Source organism: Crocuta crocuta, unplaced genomic scaffold (genome assembly GCF_008692635.1).
Source record: "Crocuta crocuta isolate KB4526 unplaced genomic scaffold, BGI_CrCroc_1.0 scaffold36, whole genome shotgun sequence".
NCBI lineage: Eukaryota > Metazoa > Chordata > Mammalia > Carnivora > Hyaenidae > Crocuta > Crocuta crocuta.
In genome coordinates, this window is record NW_027532203.1 from 1,917,440 (window position 1) to 1,938,804 (window position 21,365).

The following is a 21,365-nucleotide window of genomic DNA, read 5'->3' on the forward strand; positions in this document are numbered from 1 at the left end:
TACAAAGCTATTAAAAAATGTATGTCTATATGTTTAGACAGAGAAAACAAATAATAAGTGTAAAAATATATTACAAACAATGCATGGTTTCATCCAATTTAGGAAAGTGAAAATAAACTAAATAAATACACAGCTATATAAAGATAGGTATAAATATATAAGAAAACTAACTCTATAAGAAAAGAACTTAAAATAATGGGAAAAGATACAAATGAACTTATTCTCTATTAAGGATTTTCAATAAGTGATTGATAGATTTTCCATTAATAAAGCAATGAAACTGATTACCTCTAAAAAAATTTCAAAAAGGATCATACACAGTTACAGCATTTCTAAGAAAAAGACTAGAGAAGTTATTTGGAAGAAGTTTTTTGGGTCTCAGGATACACCTTGAAATGTTGTAAAGGTTTAGAATACGAAAAATCTATTGTGAATAATACCTCTTTAAACTATGCAAATTATTCCTATGTAAAAGAACAAAACTAGTATGTTTCATCGTTTGCGCTTTCTCTTAGATTGTACAACTGTTTGAAGCAAGCAGCTGCCATGAATTTTGAAAAATAAGCTGTCTTCATTCAACAGCTATACAAATGATGTTTAAAAGAATTTCAGATGAGTATGGTGTTGAGTGAGCCAAATCAGGAGATGATGCTGTGAGTCACAGTTGTTAGTTGAGAAGGTGAAATCAATTAATCACGTGTTTCTCTACAGAGAAAAACTTCATATACAGCAAATATGGGGACGAGTACAAACAGGCTTTCTGAAAATGCATGAGATGATACAGAAAAGACATTTAAAATTTTTAGGAAAAGTAAATTCTCTACCATGACCTAAATTAATAGTAAAACACACTTCTATCCTAACTGGACAAAATAATTTTTAAATTTTATAAATAGATATATCTAGGTATTTTGGGAATGCACTAAAATCAGGAAATGTTGACCTAGCAATAAGTGTATTAAAACAGAAAGCAGCAAGAGCCATCAGCACAGAAAATACTGCTTCTAGGATTCATTGGGGGAAATAACCAGTTTTCAAAATTGTTTTGCTGTTATGTAATTTATGGTCTAAACTTCAAGTTCTTTTTAATATTTACAGAAACATGTCTATGAGGATATTTAAAATGTATAGACCACACTTAGGTGTGTATTTACTAATACATACAGTCATTAAAACTATTAAATTAACAGAGATCCAGTAGTGAATTTCATGAATTATAAAAAGTTTGGTAAACTACGATTATTTAGTAAATAGCAGTAGACGATCTAGAACTCAAAATATTCTTAGTGAAAAGATATACAGATTTTTTATTTCTACTCCCATAAAAGGGAACAATATATTTGAATGCTAATGCCACCGTCATACTCATTCATATATACTTTGACAAGACACAGTTAGGTGCTTTAACGTTCTCGGAGGATAAAAATAATGTGGCTTATATAAATTTCCTTGATTAACTCTGAACGTTAAAACTGACCAAAACAAACAAACAAACAAAAACCATTGTATTTGCACTGTGTTTTCTTGGGAGTAGCACAAAGCATTGCAATTGTAATTGATAATGTTATAGAATATAAAACTGATTTCGACTGGGTTGTGGGTCATATGGGAGTCAGCTGGGTCAGTAAAATTTACAATTCAAAGCAAAGGCTGAAAGAATCATCTGACAAAGAAACAAAAATGGTATTGGAATGGCTGTGATCTTCCAATGTGTAAAAAGAGAGGAAAAAAGTGGTGAATTTAAGCTATTCACTCCTCAGAGATATTTGATCCTCAAAGAGAAGTTTCATCAGTCATGGTGTATGGAGATGCCAGGCTGTGCCCCCCAGGTCCTCCTCCAAGTGTTGTTTCCTCGGCTGCTGAGCTGGCCTTATTCTATCTTGTTTTAGTGTTCAGCCCTGTCTACACATATTTGTCTCAGCTGCAAAATTGCACTTCACCGAAGTTCACACCCCTTCTCTGGGTAACCCACATCCCACCACTGTGAGCTGTGTGGATTAGGGTAGTAGGGATTTCTAAATAGTTGGTGGTCTTGGCCTAAGTATGGATAACTGTGAGGGCCGTTTTAGCTCCAGAACACCCAGTGGGGGTTTCTACTGAGGCAGTGGTGGTACCGGCGCCACACCCAGCCTCTCCTTCTTCCTCTCCTGCTTTCTTCTCCTCCCTTTAACAAGTAGTGGTACCAAGAGCACTTCTTCAATGCTCACCTCATCTCACATATGGCTTTCTAGAGAAGCCAATCTATTACCTGTCCAAAATCCATGTTAGAGGATTTCCTGAGAATCCTATACTGTCTTGATCTGACAAATTTAGATTAGTAAAAATTTATCTAATACAACTGTGAGAAGAAAAACATTGACAAGCCCAAGAAATACAAATGAAATACTAAATTCTTGACTACCATGTCTCCTCTTGCTAGGGAGAAAACAGTGTAAATATATTTGTTTGTTAGATTTATCCACTGATCTATGTGACTTAGACCATGTGCCTTTTATTTCCTGTGGGATCCAAGCAAGTGTCCAATAAATGCGGCGGCGTGAACAAAGAAATCAATCCCATTGCTGGTGACTTTAGATTTTTCTGACATTATATTTATCTAACAACCTGTGTGATCAAACTGCTTTTAAGCTTAACTGCTAGCGCTTAAATTTATCATAATCATTGTGGAAATTATTTCATGGGTTTTGCACTCTGAATAAGGTAGTTTCTTTAAACGTGCAATGGAAAATGCAGTCAAAATTCTTGATATTTTATAAGCATTCACAGATATGACAGGGAAAATAGCAAAATTTTTCATCAAAGTGGTTAGGAAAGCTGGCAAAATAATTTTCATTCACTTTCCTCAGATGTATGTCACCTTTCCCAATGCCAAAAAAATAAAAATAAAAACTGACATTCTGAAACATTTTTAAAGGCCTTTAAAATATCTTTAAATCTCAGTAAAAGACATTGTATAACACGTTTTTTGTTTTGAAAATATATGTAGTCATGACTTTTATAGAACACAGATGTACACATCTATTTCTATCATCTATTAGTCAGCTGCAATTACAGTTATTTTTAAAAACCATATAGTTTAAGGCATACTTCAGTGCCCCAAATCTCTTCATTTTATGTTAGAAGTGAACATTGAATATTTAAGATATAATGTGATAGTTCAAAAATGGCCTTTTAAACATTTTTAGTTACACAAAATAAACACAAGATTAAAAGTCAACTGATAACATATGTATACAGCATATTTTAGTTTTGATATATTAATATGAGCAATCTATTAAATACAATATGCTAGCATATTAATACAGGAAAGACATTTTGTGAAGTCTGTTAATACAAGTTTTATATTTTTCTTCTATCAGTCATCAAGATAGAAACAATCTTTAATCATTTATTAATTAAATGCAGTACAATTGCAATTAAATGACTTGTTTCCTGTTTTATGAATACATGTGATTATAGAAATTAATATAAGCTTCTAGAATGTAACAGCTATGATCCCATAGGCTCCTACCTCACATAAAACTGTACTTAGTGGAAAAATTATTTAATCAGGCAATAGTTTGGTTATATTAATGATCAGATTTATATGTATAATTATAATTTAGCGATCACTCTTTAAAAAGAGTTTTCTTGGGTACTTGGGTGGCTCAGTCAGTTAAGCTCTGGTCATAATCTCAAGGTCCATGGGTTTGAGCTTCATATGGGGCTCTGTGCTGACAGCTCAGAGCCTGGAGCCTGGTTCAGATTCTGTGTCTCCCTCTCTCTCTGCCCTTCCCATGCTCGTGTTCTTTTAAAAATTAAATGTTAAAAATTAAAAAGCAAAAAAGTTTTCTTTTCAGGAGGCTATTCTAATGGTTGGCCATCAAATGAAGCCATAATACATACGTTGTTGTAAAAAATCAAGATATTTTGAATGCCACGGGCCTTAATTTTCTCTAGAATTTAGGACAAGCTTAAAAGTCTTTGGAAGTAAAACTAGAGTGATACTAGAGTCATAAAGACCTCTAAAAATGAAACATAAAATTTAGTTTCAAAAAGTCAAGACAAAAAGATTCATCATGATAATAACGTGATACTCAAAATATGAAGTTATGTTACCTAAGTAATTTTTCAGGAAAAAGAAAGTTACTTCAAAACTACAAATCAGAAAAGTAAAAGCAATCCAAATAATTGGGCAGAAAAAATTTTTTAAAGCATGTATTTATTTACTTTAAAGAGTTGGGGGCAGTGAGAGAGGGAGAGAGAGAATCCTGAGCAGGCTCCATGCAGTCAAGTGCAGAGCCTGGCCAGAGGCTCAGACCCACAAACCGTGAGATCATGACCTGGGTTGAAATCAAGAGTCAGATTTTTAACTGACTGCGACACCCCTGCATCCCCCCAAAATATTTTAATTGCCCTAAGTTGATTTTGTAGAACAGCTCTTTTCCCTCCTTCCCCAAAAAGGATTTTAAAAGGAGAATATATTAGAAATGCTTTGATTGATGTATTTATGATGGCCCGTTGATTTTCAGAAAAGACTGTCTTTTTTCTCTTATCTATTGAAATATCACAGCTAATGATACCATTTTTCAGTGTCCAAGAATTTCGTTCCTGCTTTCCATTTGAATTATAAGTGTAGGTAACCTGGCTGACTCACCAAACGATCCACACAGTTCACTCAAGGTCTTGTTTCAATTTAATATTTGCCATGTTAAAGAGAGGATTTCCCTTCTGAGGTCATTCTCCATGGGAGATTCAGTATTCTGTATGTGGACAATTCAGTTTTCCTGGAACGATGAAAGCGATAAAACTCATGGGCCCCAAAAAATCAAGTTTACAAGTAAAAAGTTTGTGTACTAAACTAATTTGGTCTTTAGTTCCTAGTTAAATTTAGTCACTTCAAAATGTCCCTCTATGGTACATATTTTATCTTATCCTTGTAATTGCATGTAGCATCAAGGCATTGGGGTCATAGCTTCCTCGGGTAGGTAGTCGCATGTGCTGTGATATATATCACTTCACCTGCTCTTTAGTGTTTGTCACGTGACTAAGTCTGTCTGGGCTGTGATAAAATACTGTATACCGGGTAGCTTAGAAACAACGGAAGTTTGTTTCTCACAGCTCTGGGGACCAGAAGTCTGAGATCAGAGTGTCTTTGTGTATGATCAGGGCCCACTTCCAGATGGCAGACTTTTCTTTGTTTCCTTACACAGCAGAAGGAATCTCTGTCGTCTTTTATAAGGACACGAATCTCACTCACTATAAGCCTTACTTCCCAATACCAATGATACCAGTTGAGAAAATTGCCTCCACACAGACATTTCAGCTGTGTCCTTCACGGGACCTGGAACACTGGCATTAACTACATCAGGATGCTTTGGGTACATAATAGAATGAGTGGATTTCACGGTCAGAACCCTCTCCTTTGCTGTAAAGTGAATCTTCTCGTTGGGTGTGGTATGGTGAGTCAGGCATCCATAAGTTCTCGGATAGTGGGGCTGGTGGGCGCTTTACAGGATAAAAAGGCTCTTCCATTCAGAATAAATATCTATACTTGAGAAGGTACTAATGGACTTTCCAGGATCGAGGAAGTTCATTGTAGTGAACTCCCCACCAAGGCATTCGCTGGACTATTATATCTGTAATTCTTTTTTAAAAAAATCTAAATCTCAAGGAACTACAGTGATTTTACAAAGACAAGAGAAATGAAATAGATGAAATGTAACCCAGGAAATAAGATTAGTATTATCAGGTCACTGGCATAATGATACTAGTCTTTCCCAAACCTTAAAGGGTTTCTTTTTTGTTTTGTTTTTGTTTTTGTTTTCGTTTTTCCAGTATTATGCTTGTATTTAAAGATGTATTCTCTGTTGGCTGTGGGGAAAGTGGTGATCCAGTTTTTCCATGGACTCAAATGGTTGAGGAATTCAAATATTGTTTTGGCCTTTATTTTTCTCCAGTTCTGAACTGTTGTGTGTGGCTTGGCTTTAATTATTGTAGGATATCATTTTAAAACCTGGGCTCTTGTATAGCTTGTGAGCTCTTCTGCTTCCTCCCAGGTGTAGGCACGTCTTTTTCTTCAAAGCTCTACTCATGCAAGGAGATTGCGTCTAAGGGATCTTTCTGAGGATTTGAGAACCTCTCTAGTGATGTCTGTCTGCCACCAAGTGGCTATGGCCTTTTGCTTAATTCTTTTTAGAGACAATTATTTTCCTAACTCCATGGCTCCTTGTGGATAGAGAGACAGAGACAGAGAGAGAAAGTGTTTGTTTTCACATAAGAAGAGGAATACTTTGGGGCGCCTGGGTGGCTTAGTCGGTTAAGCGTCCAACTTTCGCTTGGGTCATGATCTCACGGTTCGTGGGTTCGAGCCCCGCGTCGGGCTCTGTGCTGACTGCCAGCTCAGAGCCTGGAGCCTGTTTCAGTCTGTGACTCCCTCTCTCTCTGACCCTCCTCTGCTCACACTGTTGCTGTCTCTCTCTCTCTCTCCTAGAAATAAATTAAAAAAAAAAAAAGGAGGAATACTTTTTCTTGCAATCCTACAAGGAGAAAAAATGCATTGCTACTCTTTGTAACAATGAACACCAATTGCATTCAACCTTTCCATCTAAAATAACCCCCCAAACTTTTCATTACTTTGGTTGTAAACCAAGATGGCTACTCACACAATTTCTCCTAGAAATAAGCTACCCCTACTTTCTGTGCTCAGAGAAATATGATATAAAAAAACACTCGGAAATTATATTTTGTTCCTTTAACTTTTCACCTTCTCATTTTTCCTTTCACAGTCTAGATAAATAGAAGTGAGGTACAAATACATTTTTCTCTCGGGGCTCTATGGCTTTTCTTGTAAGTTCTTATTTACACGCGGTCTTTACTAAAAGTTTATTTCCTGCAAATCTCGCCTTTTTTTTTCCTTTGGCAATGAGTGGCTAATTATATAGTATAATTATTTCCTGAATAAAATATTTTTACACTTTAAATAGCTTTGACCTATTATATATAGCATGTGCACACACACACACACACAGAAAGATGTTTTGGACCTTAAGTCAGAAATGCCTGAGAGGAAGCAGGAATGGATATTTAAAAGGACACACTGGGCGGGTACAGAGGATAGAGGCTTTTTAAATTCCAGAATTATCTACAGAGATGGATATGTGGGTATGGTAAGCAATTGGTGTACCTTGACTGATTCTTGATAGAGAATCTAACCTTTTTTTTTTTTTTTTTTTAATTTTCCAAGGGGCGATACCTCCATAATCTTGGCCAGCCCTCCTGTGATTGAGCTGTCTTGACAGCGTGTCCACCCCTTGTCACAAATGGTCCCTCACTAACCTAATGCTCCACAGGATACATTAGAATGAAAAGAACACTTAATGAAAAATGATGTAGAAGGCAAAAATACTGAGGAAGAGCTGAATTTTTTAGAACATGAGTAAAAAAGAAAGGCAAATGAAAGATTTATAGCCACTCTTGTGAAACTGTATTTCATCTGTCTTATTACTCATTACTGATTCTTAAACAGTTTAGAAAATTTCAGTTCTTAAGAATAAGTTTCCGTTTGAAAAATACATGAAATACCTCAGAGCATAGCAAATTTCTGCAGGTACTTTGTTTTTTATTCCACCTGTTATAGCTCACTATTTCTAAGGGACAGTCAAAATCATTGAAACAAAGAAGAGTTAGAAGTCAGGCCCCAGCAAGAGGTTCATACAAGTTCAACAGTCGCAAAAACTGCCTGCAATTAGAGCTTAAAAGATCAGATGAATCACCCCATTTCCTAACTCATTGGAAAGTACTGATTACAGAAATGGTCAGAAAAGTAACATATTACAGCTACTTATGCTTCTTTCTCATTCAAATATACTATAAATGATCAGGGAGCTTTAGCTGAGGGGTTAATCAAAGGAGAAAAGTTTATTTTTTTATTCCATTTAAATATGGAAATATAATATGCTAACGTATGATAATAGATATGATATGTATCCCATGTTATATATAATTTTTAAAAAGGTCTACCTTTTTGTGCAATTGTTCAAAAGTCTATAAACCAATAACCAAAATTTTATAGTGGAATACACCTCAGTCCTCTCCACTTTTGTATTTTGCCATCACACATGAAACGTTGTATGTACCTACTTCCTAGGACTATGATGTGAATTTAATAAAGGTTGATAACAGTGCTTGACAAATAGTAAATTATTTAGCAAGTAGGAGTTAGTGATATCTGAGACCATAGTCTTTTGTTGGTTTGGTTTTGTTTATGGCTTCAACAGGAATTTATTTATTCACAGTTCTGAATCAGCTAGAAATCCAAGATCAGGATGTCAGTTGTTTTGTTTTCTTCTGAGTCCTCTCTCCTTGGCTTGCCAATGCCCATCTTGTCACTGTGTTCTCGTGTATATACGTATCCCTACTGTGTGCTCAAATTTCCTCTTCAAGGATGCCAGTCATTTTAATCACTTCTTTAAAGACTTTCCAATATAGACACATTCTGAGGTTCTGAGGTTTAAGGCTTCCTTCCACCTGTGGGTTGGGGGGTGGGGGATACATATTTCATTCAATAACACAACCTCTGAATGAATACTTATATATTCATCACCCATTCTATCTGTACAATTCTGTGCTCTTTTGGTATTCCTTATTTTGTAAAAAAAAAAAAAAAAGAAAAGAAAAGAAAAAAAAGAACCACACAAACATAACAAAATTTACTGCCTCAGCTCTTAATTGTATAGTAGTGTTAACTATTTGTATATAGTTGTGCAACAGATCTCTAGCACTTTCCCATCTTTCCAAAACAAAGCTCTATACTCCTATTTGTTTTTGACCAACCCCTTCCTTCACCTTGGCTGCTGCATAGCTACAGTGATAGAGCTCAAGCAGTAAAAATGCCCCTACCCCTTCCCTTGTGGGAAGCCTTACTGTGAAGTTATGAACAGCATGTTACACAGCAGGCTGAAGTCATCTCCATCCATGGTACAGCTGAGTGGATGCTTCCCCCAGTCAGGTAAGGGAGGCTATAATGATCAGGTCCTCAAGGCTCACGGAGCAGACAACATCACTCTCTTTAGGACTGAGGTTATTTAATTTATGAAAGAACTTATTCACAAATATCTGTAGAGTAGTTACAATGGACCACTATCAGGTGCCATTTCATACATATTGTGAAGTGAATACAAATGAGTCAGGATAGCAGTGGGAATGGAAATTAGATCTTGTGTGGTTAGTGCCATGGAACAGAGAAATCGCTGAAGGAATTTGGTTTAACCCATGCCCCAAGATGAGATGTGATATTAAATAGACCTAACAAAAGTTTCACACATTGTTTTTTTTTACATTTATTTATTTTGAGAGACAGAGCATGAGCACAGGAGGGACAGAGAGAGAAGACAGAATCTGACACAGGCTTGAACTCATGAGCTGTCAGATCATGACGTTCAAGTCACCAGCTATCAAGGCACCCCAAAAGTTTTACACATTGTAGTGCTCAACAAAACTTTCATTGAAGCAAAAACCAATCAAACATGCATATTGACCAGTATAGCTAACACAGCAATTAAAGATGAATTTATAATTTTTCACCATTTTTAAAAATCTCATGTTTTTGAGTCTGTGGTAAGGCATGTGGGATGGAAAAAAATAGGCTTATTCATTATCCTAACACCCCACAAATATTTAAAATAATTTATATTTGAGAAACAATCTAGATTGATTACATTTCCCTATTTGGTCAAATTTTGTATCCCTTTCATATCTGTGACATTATATTTGACCTCTTGAAATTTTCAATCTGGGGTGTGAAATTCTTTCTGCCACCTGGTTGTTAAGAGACCGTTTTCATAAGCACTGGAAATGTTACCACGTTTTAAAATTTCAATGCCTCAAGATCTCTCCGATGGCAACATTTCTATACCCTGTTGTTACTTGATTTAAAATCGTTTTCCTTCAGCCATATCGAACTGAAACCAACTACTCTTTAAAAGTAATGTCAGCAACCACAGCTGCTAAAAGTAGGCCTTGGGTAATACCCAAGTTTCTTACAGGGAAGAAACTCTAGTTTCTTACCGGGAGAAAATTTGCCATATTCTTCTTAATGGAATGATCCCATATGTCTCTCAATCCAAAATAGCTCTTTATGGTTTTAAGGTCATGGTCCCATGCAGAGGTAAATGGTGGAATGTATATATATCAGGGTAATTATTAAATGGGCTTATGGGTCCCTTGATTGAGAAGTATCTTTTTCATGCAGAGGAAAAGTGTAGTGGATCAAAATGAGCTCAGTGTGACAGGCTGAAATTTTCCTTGATGCTTCTCTTCTATTTAATGCATTCCTTCCATTACCAAACAATGCCCTTAGCATGTAACAGCAGAGAGAAAATCTGGAATAGCCTCTGTGAAGCCAGCTTCATGAAAATGAAGGACTAAAATTTCCATTGTTGTTGTAGGTTTGGGACATCATGGGGAGTTTGGCATAATTTCACAATTATTTGAATCATCATGAGATATGAGTGAAAGAAAAAACCTATTCATACAGATATTCCCAAACATAGAAAGGGGTGTGATGGGCTCCCTGCGAGCAGATTTAACCACAGAGTACTTAGAGGCAGTCTCTCCACTTCTGCTTATAATTTTTGTTGTTGTGAGATAATTCTGATGAGGAATATGGCTTCATTTTGTGGAAGGGGCTCTGTACATGACGGTGTGGCCATTTCCAAGGTAACACAGGATGTAGAATCATAGCCACAATCCTGATTACATTATATTCACTAATGACAGTAGGTAATATAATTGAGGGAAGCACAGAGGAGGAGGACTTTCTATGTGCCTATATGTTTTTATATAGAGAAGGGTTTTGATGTAACAAAAGATTTATGCAGTCTGACTTAGGGTGATATGTTCTTACAGATGAAAAGTGCTAAATGATATTCTCACTTTTCAAAAGAACACAAAAACAAAGAAGAAAGTTGTTTTATTGTATGGCTGCCCTTTCAAGTTTATGTCAATAACTTAATTTAGGTAATTTTCTCTTGCAAATGAGGTTTTAACAAAGCCCTGTGGAGTGTGGAAACCAAATGTAATTAGCTTATTTTTAAGCAAGTGAAAAACAGTAAGAGCAAACACCATCTGGTTCCACCATATTTGCCTATACTGTACCAAGGATTAGTGAGTGAGTCTCTCTCTCTCTCAGTGCTCCTTCTCATCTCTCCTTCACTTCCCAAAGACCTTGACCCAAATTATCAGGATGTCTCATCCTGACATATGCACCTAATTTCACTTTGCACATTAACACATATGGTTTTGACCTTACACCAGTTCTGGTCTTTGAACTTAAAATTATCAGTCTCTGTACTGTGTTATTTAGCATAATAAAATCTTGGCATTGAAAAGGACCTTCCAGGGGCACCTGGATGTCTCAGTCGGTTAAGCGTCTGGCTTCTGCTCAGATCATGATCTCACAGTTCGTGGGTTCAAGCCCCGTGTCGGGCTCTGTGCTGACAACTCAGAGCCTGGAGCCTATCTTTGGATTCTGTGTCTCCCTCTCTGTCTGTCCCTCCTCTGCTCACTCTGTCTCTCTGTCTCTCTCTCTCTCAAAAATAAATAAAAACATTTAAAAAAAAAAAAAAGGACCTTCCATTGCATCTAATCCAACAGCCAATTGAACAGTCTCACTCTGGTCTGGTAGTGACTCATTCTTTGTTCTCTGTTCTCCTAGTGCTCAGTTCTATCATAATTTGTTTCAGTATAAATATCCCTTATATGTGTAATGTAACTCTGATTGCCATTGCTATTCAGCAAATAATATTTCCTTCCTTCACATGGTTTCAAAATCAGTCTCAGAGCCTTCCTGTTAGGATTTTCATTTATCATAATGACAAATAATAGGAAAATCCTAGACTAGACGTCAATTCATATGAAAGTATTTAGGAATCTTAGTAAGCCAGCTAGTGTGTCTAGTCAGAGGTAGAGAGGTCAAGAAGGAGGACATTGTACAAGGTGAGATAATCCTCTTTGGTGCATAATTCATTCAGTCTTCATGGAGACAGATGGAAAATTTAGTTATGATCCAAAGAAGAAAAAAAATAAAGTGATGAAAGTATTTGGGGGGGTTGGAGACAGGAAATTTTGAAGTCAGAAAAATACAGATATACTGTGAATTGAATGATATTACATATAACCAACTCTCCACTTTCATCAGGAGTAAGAAAAATTATAACAAATGACATTTATTTTCCATTGAAAACTTGGGAAACATCAATTGTGGAATACTTTAACAAAGACCATTTCATGGTTTACTTCCCCAAAATGAACATATATATGTACAAAAACAAGTAATAAAAACTCTCACCTGCATCCATAAGTTCCTATGAAGTTGCTAAAATAGGTGATTTTAGCTGCTTTTCCTTTTTAGTGACCTTTATAAATAATACACCATGTACAACCAATGTTTCAGATGATTCCAATCTGGTGCTTTGGGGCTAATTTGATTGTTAAAACATGTCTGTAATACTGGTTTCAAGTTAAATTGAAAGTCATTGGACCTTCTAGAAATTGTTTATTCTTAAAGTCTTTAACATTTCAGTGTTGTAGTAATTTATTAGAAATGATATTTTATTTATTTCTTCCTTAAAGAATAAATAGCAGCATGCCCTGACCTATAGCTATATTTAAGAGTTCATTGACTCTTTAATGTTTCCTGAGACTTTATTAATCTCTAATAAATTAAGCTCTTCTACTTCATTACATGCTGTGGAAAATAGTGTTTGAGTCTCAGTGATTATAGAAAACAAAGCAAAATTGTCAAAATTATGGCCCCAGCTTAATCCTTGAGCTTTTCTAGCTTCCAGACATCAGCCAACTACGCAATACATTTTATTTTTGAGTTGACTGTTATTTTTGAAAAATGTCATTTAAACACGTGGAAAATGAAAATAAATTTGGGCAAGACTCAAGCTTAAATCTCTTTCTCAGTAGCAAATATTATGATTTAAATAATATTTTAACATTAATTCAGTCTGCCAACAAAGACGAACATACAAATCACATCTAGGTATTATCATCTTCCACAATTATTACTAATCCAAAAGGAAAGTCTTCGATCAGTTTCCCCATGACAGACCGCACTCGTGCATTATAAAAGCTTAAGGGATATATGTTTTGGACCTATTAAGGTAGAAAAAAAATTCAGTTTATGGGAAATGATGGGTCAGCAGAGATTTAAATTGGTTTAGACCTGTACTTAAAGTTACTTAGGCTGACTGCAGCAGATGATGTAATCCTGAAATGCAGGGAATACACAGCTATCGACATGCTAATCAGGAGCGCCTTTGGCTTCAGGGATTGATAATGCTTTGTGAAAGCTATTGTTGGTAATAAAACTAAGAGAATTGTTGAGTTTTCCGTGCCTGGTGACACATAAGGGTCAATTTCTCAACAACAGCATGAGAGTTTATCTCAGTTTTTCTTAATGTCCTGACCCAAATAATAGGTTTAAAGATAAATACTTGAGAGATGGATTACAGGATGCCATGTCTTTATGGTATTTATATTTGTAACAAATGGTGATTTTGTAAATTTACCAATTATGGTATCCAAAAGAGGTATCTCCCCTCACACACATACTACACACTAGGTATTACTTCAGGAAATCATGCAGTGCCCAATGGGGAGAATCAAGGCAGGCTGAATGAATTTCAACCAGTCTATTAAAGATACAATTTCTTAAACAGTATGAAATTGAGGGTTTTGTCAGTGAAACGAGGTTCACTTTTACTTTAGATGCTGGTGTATTGTTTGAAACTTCTTAACATTTTTACTTTTGTGAGAAGAAGGGAGGAAAGAAAAGAGAAAGGGAAGAAGAAAGACACTAAGGAAGACAGGCTACAAGAGATGTAGCAAAATAACAATCTATTTTTCAAAGTAAAATGTTAAATGTAGAACATCTATGTTGTATTTATATTTATTTGTATAAAGTTGGTAAGTGAAAAGTACATAATAAAGGAGTTTTTACATGCTTCTTTCTGCATGATGTGAACATAGAGGGGAGTGAAATGATATTATTGCCAGCAAGCATATAATATAACTAGCTAGTGAAAGAAAAATCAAATTCAATAGGAAAATGTTTGTCCTTACATACTTTAAAATACTTGATTTCTACCCACAACGGTCAGTATTGGTGAGTTAAAACTCGTAGTGCTTAGAGATCAATGTGGAAAATAATACTATGAAGGAATTTTTGACTTTCTACTATAAAGTTTCTTTTTGAAAAGGATATTTGTCATGTTTAAAAGCCTCATTATTTTAAATTTAACGTATCTGTTGCATGTTGAAAACTACACACACACACACACACACACACCATGGCCAAAGAAGACCATGATCCTGTTTTACTCATCAATCTGCTTACCCCACACCAAAAAATAATAATCTATCTCAAAATGCTGTTCTACCCCACGGGGACTCCAGAATTCTGCAGAGAGCACGTGAAACTAGATAAACAAGGACATGGATGGGGAAAAAATGAATACAGAAAATGACAAATAACCTATTTTCCTCACCAAATGAGCAAACATAAAGTGTTTTCAGTTTAGGCTCAAATTTCAAAAATTCTAAGTAGAACTCTACCAGAAAACATGCTATATATATGCAAATGTCCTCATTCCTATACTGAGATGAGGCCACTGACTTGTTATCAGCATGGTTTGTGCTTTGAATCCCTTCCCCAGGAGATTTTTTTTTTAACTTAACATATTCAATTTCGCTTTGTAAGAAACAATAGCCATGTTGAAGAAAGCTGGATGATCATGAAAAGGAGTTAGAACAAAATGAAATTTGATAGATCTACTCTGCACATGAGGCAGAGGCATATGAGGACATTGCCTTTTGAGTTTTAGACCACGCCCACTTAGGGGAACGTTACTTTACCAACCTAACATTATACCAAACTCTTTCTGCCTACTGTTGATTTGAATCTGTGAAGACCAGTTAACTTTATTTTTTTAAAAGTATTCCTCTGCATATAGTGAGAGTGGTCACTTACTATAGTGTGCTAGCTCTGAACTCTGCTACTGGCATGTGGCTTTGCAAATCATCTTCCCGGAAAGAAATGTTAAAAGGGAATCCACAGGGGGAGGACAATATTAGGCTCAAGACTTCATGATATTCCTGAGCCGCACAAAGAAATGTGCTTCTCCCCATTTCTTTTGTAAGACACAAATCAGCCTCCCTAAACTTGAATTTTTTTATTTGTAAAAATGGGGGAGGGGAAGTTTCCTATCTTTCTCTTTTAAGGTTTTCTAAGCATCAAATGAAGTGATCATGTGTAAAAGGGCTTTTTAACTAAGAGTCCCACACAAACGTGAATCTTAAGCTGCAGGCATTGTGGTCATTATTGGCTGAGATGATTGTGTTGTCTTAGGCCATCACATCTCATACCTCTCATGACCATACCTCTCATGACCATACCTGACCCAGCCATAGTGAAAACAGTGAGTGATTCACAAGCCAAACCCAAATCATGAAAATATAATTTATTATTGTGTCAAAGGTATTGATAGACCTTGAAGTATCCCTAATGATGTAACCATTCCTATGGTTCTATAGAATCGTAAAATAATTCTAATTTATTTTGCATATTCTAAACTGAAATACAAAAATCCCATTGCTGAGATATCAGGTTTTTTTTTTTTTTAATTCCCAGAATCCACATGAACTGAGTTTAAGGAATATAAAGGCTAGCATCCACAAGAGCTTGGCAATGGGCCAGGCACTGTTCTAAATATTCTCTGCTTATCAACTCATTTAAGGCTCCTGACATCACTATTAGATAGGTGATACTGTCATAACCGTTTTATAAATGGAGACACTAAGGCATAAAGAGTTCAAGTAACATATCCAAATTCACACACTCTAGCTCCAGAGTCCATGATATTAAACATTACCTGGTATTGCTTCTCTGAGATGTTGATAAAACATGTCAAATGCTACCAAAAAGCCAGGCAGGTAAGACTGAGAAAGAGGGCGGAGAACTTCAAAAGGCTCTAAGTGATAAAACATATTCAAAAGTGAGGAGTCCAAAGATCCACACAAATTAGGTGTTCAATAAATATCTAGTCTCTCTGAAATCTCTTCCCTCCCCTCTATTGTTCCCTTTGAAGAAGAAATTTTCCCTAGATTTATACCAAAATCTTACCTAGAATTATTTGGAACTGGATACGAAACCCATTGTCAGCCATTCTCAAGTTTTTCAGCATAAGTACCAGAAATGCTACCTCCAGCCTCCCATTTCTATACCTGAAATACTGAGATGAGATATCATCACTTGTTTACATCCTTTCAGTTGGTTTACTGACAATGCTGTCAAAAACACTGGAATAGATGACTTTAAGGGAAAGCAAGAGTGAGACGGTGTAGCCTGCAGGTTAGGAAATATTTCAGAAGACTTTCTGTGTTGCAAGGGGAAAACATCATGTCATGAGCAAAGGGCCATATACAGGCCATACAAAGAATCAATATTAGAGGCTTCAAGATACAAGAAAAATAACAGTCCATTTGTGGACTAATATCCTTGAGATTGTAAGAAATGCTAAGGTGAAAAATGAATGTCAAGTTAACTCTTCTAGTGAAGAGAAAATTGGGCTCAGGCTGAAAACTCCCAATCTGGCCACCTGAAGGGTATTCTGAGGTAGAACAGAACTGATCAACAAATACACAAGAATACGTAAAGGAAAGAAAGGGGCACCAGGGTGGCTCAGTCAGTTAAGCGTCCTGACTTCAGCGCAGGTCATGATCTGATGGTTCATGGGTTCGAGCCCTGCTTCAGGCTTTCTGCTGACAGCTAGCTCAGAGCCTGGAGCCTGCTTCAGATTCTGTATCTCCCACTGTCTCTGACCCTCCCCTGCTCATGCTGTCTCTCTCTCTCTCAGAAANAAAAAAAAAAAAAAAAACACAAAGGAGAAGTAGAGAAAAAGAGGTCTAAGCCCCATGTCACTCACAGAGAGGAAGGGAGGTGAGCTAGTGGAACAGACTGTATGGACATTGTGTACGCAAATGCAATCAATGCCAGAAGTATACTCAATTGTTGCTTAAAGGCACGTCTTCATCTTCCAGAAATAAAAGTTCCCAAGTGGGGAATCTAACTTCAGGGCTTTGCTGTTTGTCTGTTGATACGTTCTTTCTTTGATTTGAGAGGATGCAGGGCTTGGAGACGTTCTGCTTACTCTCCTTTCTGTTGCCATCTGGGTGAATGCAAGTAGCAGGATTTGTGGTTAAGAACAAGGTAGCAAATGCTACTGTTTTCTGTGTTGAGCCCTCTGCTTTCTAAGTCTTGCGGAGTTGTTTTCGTCTCGTGCATCTGATAATCAGTAATGCAAATATTCTTTTATTTCAAGTGCTCCCTGCCAAATCCTCTTTCATTCGCTTCATCTTGCATCATCTTTCACCATATTTAACTGGAAGCCTTTTATGCAGAAGAGTGTGTAAACGTATTTTGTATTCCTTCAGCTGGAATAATGGGAAAATGTAACTGAAAGCAGATACTGTTTCGTACAAACATGGATTTGAATATTATCTGCCCTCACTCACTTCATGTTCTTGGGTGAACTAAGCCTCAGTTACCTTCTCTGCAAAACATTGATGGAATTACAAATCTCAGTCATGCTTGGGTTCCATGAGAGAATTATGACATGTGATGGTTTTAAGGTGTGTGTTCACACATGAATAAAAACATGCATGAAATATTGTGTGCATACACTGATGAAAATCCACGAACCATTATGTTCATTGTCACTAATATAGAGTACTTTCTGCCCTCAAGGAAGTGCTCTCCATACATTAAAGTTGTTAATTTCCCTTTCATAGTAATTCTTATGATTGGTGGCAAGCCAGTGAATTTCGGTAAGCTGATAAAAATGACTCATAGATTATCCAAAGCTTCACCCCCAGCCTACTGGGATAGCCATAGAGTAAAAGAAGATTGCCAAGACTACATGAGACTCTGGTAAAGCCAGGAACGCTCAGCAGATACTGGTAGGTGGCATCCCACGTGGGGTTGTTCAGTGTCAGCATTCCGGGTATACTCATCCTAGACTTGTTCCTCCACCAAGACCCTCTCTGGAGGAGTAGATATAAACATTGCTGCCTTTGACAAGAGTTTTGAGCACCTCCTGGGCAGCCTCAAAGGCCCTACCAGGAAAGTCACCATTGTGATGGTTTAGGCTTCCCAGTTGACTTCAGCCTCCTTAGACACCTCTGTCAGAATTTGGCTTGCCCTCCATGCCTCTTGTATAAGTTGTGTGGCCCAGAAGAGCACTGTGACAGGTCCTAGTCTCCATGCCAAAGGGGACTGTTGCCTGAGCTGCTCCAACCACCAGCCCTCAGCTGTGACCCCCGCACAGGGCACCTTCTCACCCCGGTGACAGAGGAGACCACTGACTGCTCCCTCCTTGGTATGCACTCCATTCTCACAGACTCACACATCAAGATTTAGAACTTGAGGGGACACACAAAGTGGCCAACTTCCATGGCTGCTCCAAGGTGCAACACTACAGTTCTGTGTTCTGACACCAGCTGTTTCCTGGCTGTAGGAGCTTAACAGCTCCTTTGCCAACCTCTGGGGTCTCTGTGAGCTTAAGGACATTAAGACCATGTGGCTAGCTAACAACTTTAAGTCACTGAATTCTGACTACAGTGATACCTCATTGGCTCTTGGAAACACAGATGTCCACCTATGCATCTGCAAACAGTAGACCGAGATTCCTCATCCTGAGGGCACAGGGGCCTGACCACAAAGGTGCCCTTTGGGCACCATGCCAAGCTCATCACTTCAACAGGCATAAGCAGAAGATTCAAGTTCTAAAGTCTGGAGGCCCTGTCCCTTCTCACAGAAGCTGAGCCTCACCTCAGTAGTCGAGTAAAGTCAGGTGGGAAGGAGGCAGAGACTACTTGGTGGGAGTGGGGGAGTCTATGGAGAGAGACAGTCATATCATTTCACTGTGGTCTGAATGGGGGCCAGATGTCCCATCAGATATGAGAGGAGCACTGAGAAATACGGCAGTGTGGACCGCCCTAACAGGGTAACAGAAGTGGCTCCGTAGGAACATATGCATGAGGAAGAACTGTCACCCTCTAAAGGCTCATGGTCAGGCCCAGAGCCTGTCCCCTAATGTCACTCATTGAGGTGGTGATGTTGGCCAGCACATAACCACTTTATTGCATTCCTGTAAGATGAGAGGTTGCAAATAAATCAAGGCTTAGACACAAATGGGGTGAGAAATTAAGATTCATGTGACTCCAAGACTGACTGCAGAGTTTGTGTTCCTAATGATTAAACCTTTTACACTTAACATTTTTTTTTTCAATTCTAAGCATGTATTCCTGATGGGCATTTTGAACTTGCGTGAGTGAACATGCGTATGCTCGCTCTTGTCAGAGTTAGTCCTAATGCGATTCTGTGGGATGAAGTTAACATACACCCTAAAGTATCATTGCAAATCTGTGCTGTTCAATTTAATGTTAAATTGTGTTGTTTGCATTTATATTTTCTTCTTTGAGCACATGTGAATTCAACCCTGGGCCTTAGACTGTCATATGAGAAACTATAAAGAAAAATGTGGTGATGTGTCAAAATTACGAATATATGTAATTGGATCATTTTCCCACCACCACATTTCTATCTCCTAATCCCAGAAAAATTTCCAGGGAAATCCATCTTTAGTGGCTTCATATTCAATCTAGGGACACACTGTGAGAACCAAACTTCCCAATCGGACCCATTATCTGTGTGACAAATATTTCCTTTGCCCTATGTAAATTTCAGTGGGGACAATGCTCTCATGGTAATATGAAATGTAGTATTTCCACATGATAGTATGGGGTTGTTTTGCTCATTTTCATAAATGCTTAGCATTAAAGTGGGCAGTTTAATCAGAATAAATATGTCCAGGTGGTTCAAATGTATAGAGAAATCACTTTTTTAATCTTTTAATTGTATTATTTAAGTTTGCTTCTAAGATAGACTGAGCAAAACCTGGGGTAGAATAAATCTTAATCCCAATTGTCCCTGATAGCAGCCAGCCACCTGGGGCTCTGGTAGAGATAAAATATAATCCATTTGTCAGCTCTCCATTGGCTGAAATCCTCAGGGAGTTTTATCTACAGCAATTTGCAAATGCTTCCTTTTCCTATTGACATTGAGGGAGATCTTTTATTACATTAGTGGTTACAGTAGATGTGAGAAGGGGTGTATTTTCTCACACCGTTGGTGCTTGGCTGTGCACTCATGGTCATGTATTTCATAGCCAGGTCTTACGTGGCTAAGGCTTTCACATTCCAGTCGCTTTTCTGAATTGGAACCTTTTAATGTGCCTATGCCCATGATTCACTTTAATACTCCCAATTCCCACAGAAATGTCCATAACTGAGTGTACCAAAAGTGTTGTTTTATTATCTGTAAGATCAGATAGTAAATTTGCCAGACCTTACAGAGAGACCACTGGCTATGGCATAAGGTTCTGTAAATACCCAAACACTCCCCCAAGGACTTGAGACAGATTCCTTTCTACTACTCTCTTCTCCATGCTAATGAGCCCTCTCCTCCTCTCAAGAGTGTTACCTTCTTCGTGGCATATCGCTGATTTACATATGACAGTGTACTCCCAGTCCAGAATCCCACATGTAAAAACCAGGCAGGGCTTTTAGACACAGGACGGTCTGTGGAAGGCTCCATGATTGTTTGTACCAGCCGTGAGATTACCTACCCACATAGGCAGTGCCCTCCTCCTCAGCTGCCCTTGGGAATGTATGCTTGCCAAGTGGATTTTGCTGGGTTGATTTCTCTCTTCCCATACATGTCTCTCTGACCTCACACAGACAGGGTCAGTATTTCTGACCTCACAATTTTCTAATGCCCTTCAGCAGTTCAGGAGTGTCAGCAACCCCCAGGAAGAAGCTGGCATTTGTTTTTCACTTGAGCTGTATGAGAACAGACCCCATGAGCTTCCTGCCAGTAGTCTTATTTGAGTCCTGTGTAAGACACCAGGCTGTGTATGTTCATTTTGCATATGCTACTAATATTATGTCAACAGTCCGTTCATAAGAACCTAGCTGGACTGCCTGATCCCACCATCCTTTATAGAATTTAAAATTCTGTTAGCTCAGCCTCCATTCACATTCAGACGTCTTTTTGTACCTTGGGAATAGGAATCAACAAAATTCCTATAGAAGGGATGTGGTTGTCTTAAAGTCTGAACAGCCCACTGGTGTCTGAGATTGTTGCTTAGTGACAGAGTCAGTGAGGGAGAACTAAATTCTCACAATTTGAAGAATGTCCATGGTGGTTCTAGGAATTTCACAGGCTGAGATAACCTTGGATTTAGGCTGTATTTATC

At 37.5% G+C, this 21,365-nt stretch overlaps 2 long non-coding RNA genes across 2 annotated transcripts in view; one reads left to right on the top strand and one right to left on the bottom strand.

The window, feature by feature from the left end:
- LOC144242692 (uncharacterized) overlaps positions 1-21,365 on the top strand; it is a 283,166-nt gene that overhangs the window by 125,937 nt on the left and 135,864 nt on the right. The gene's annotated exons all lie outside the window — the stretch shown is intronic.
- LOC144242751 (uncharacterized) lies at positions 8,243-20,790 on the bottom strand. The gene is made up of 3 exons (XR_013338452.1): positions 20,736-20,790; positions 15,921-16,019; positions 8,243-8,508 (listed from the first exon to the last, which is right to left on the bottom strand). It is a non-coding gene; the product is annotated as an uncharacterized LOC144242751 (long non-coding RNA).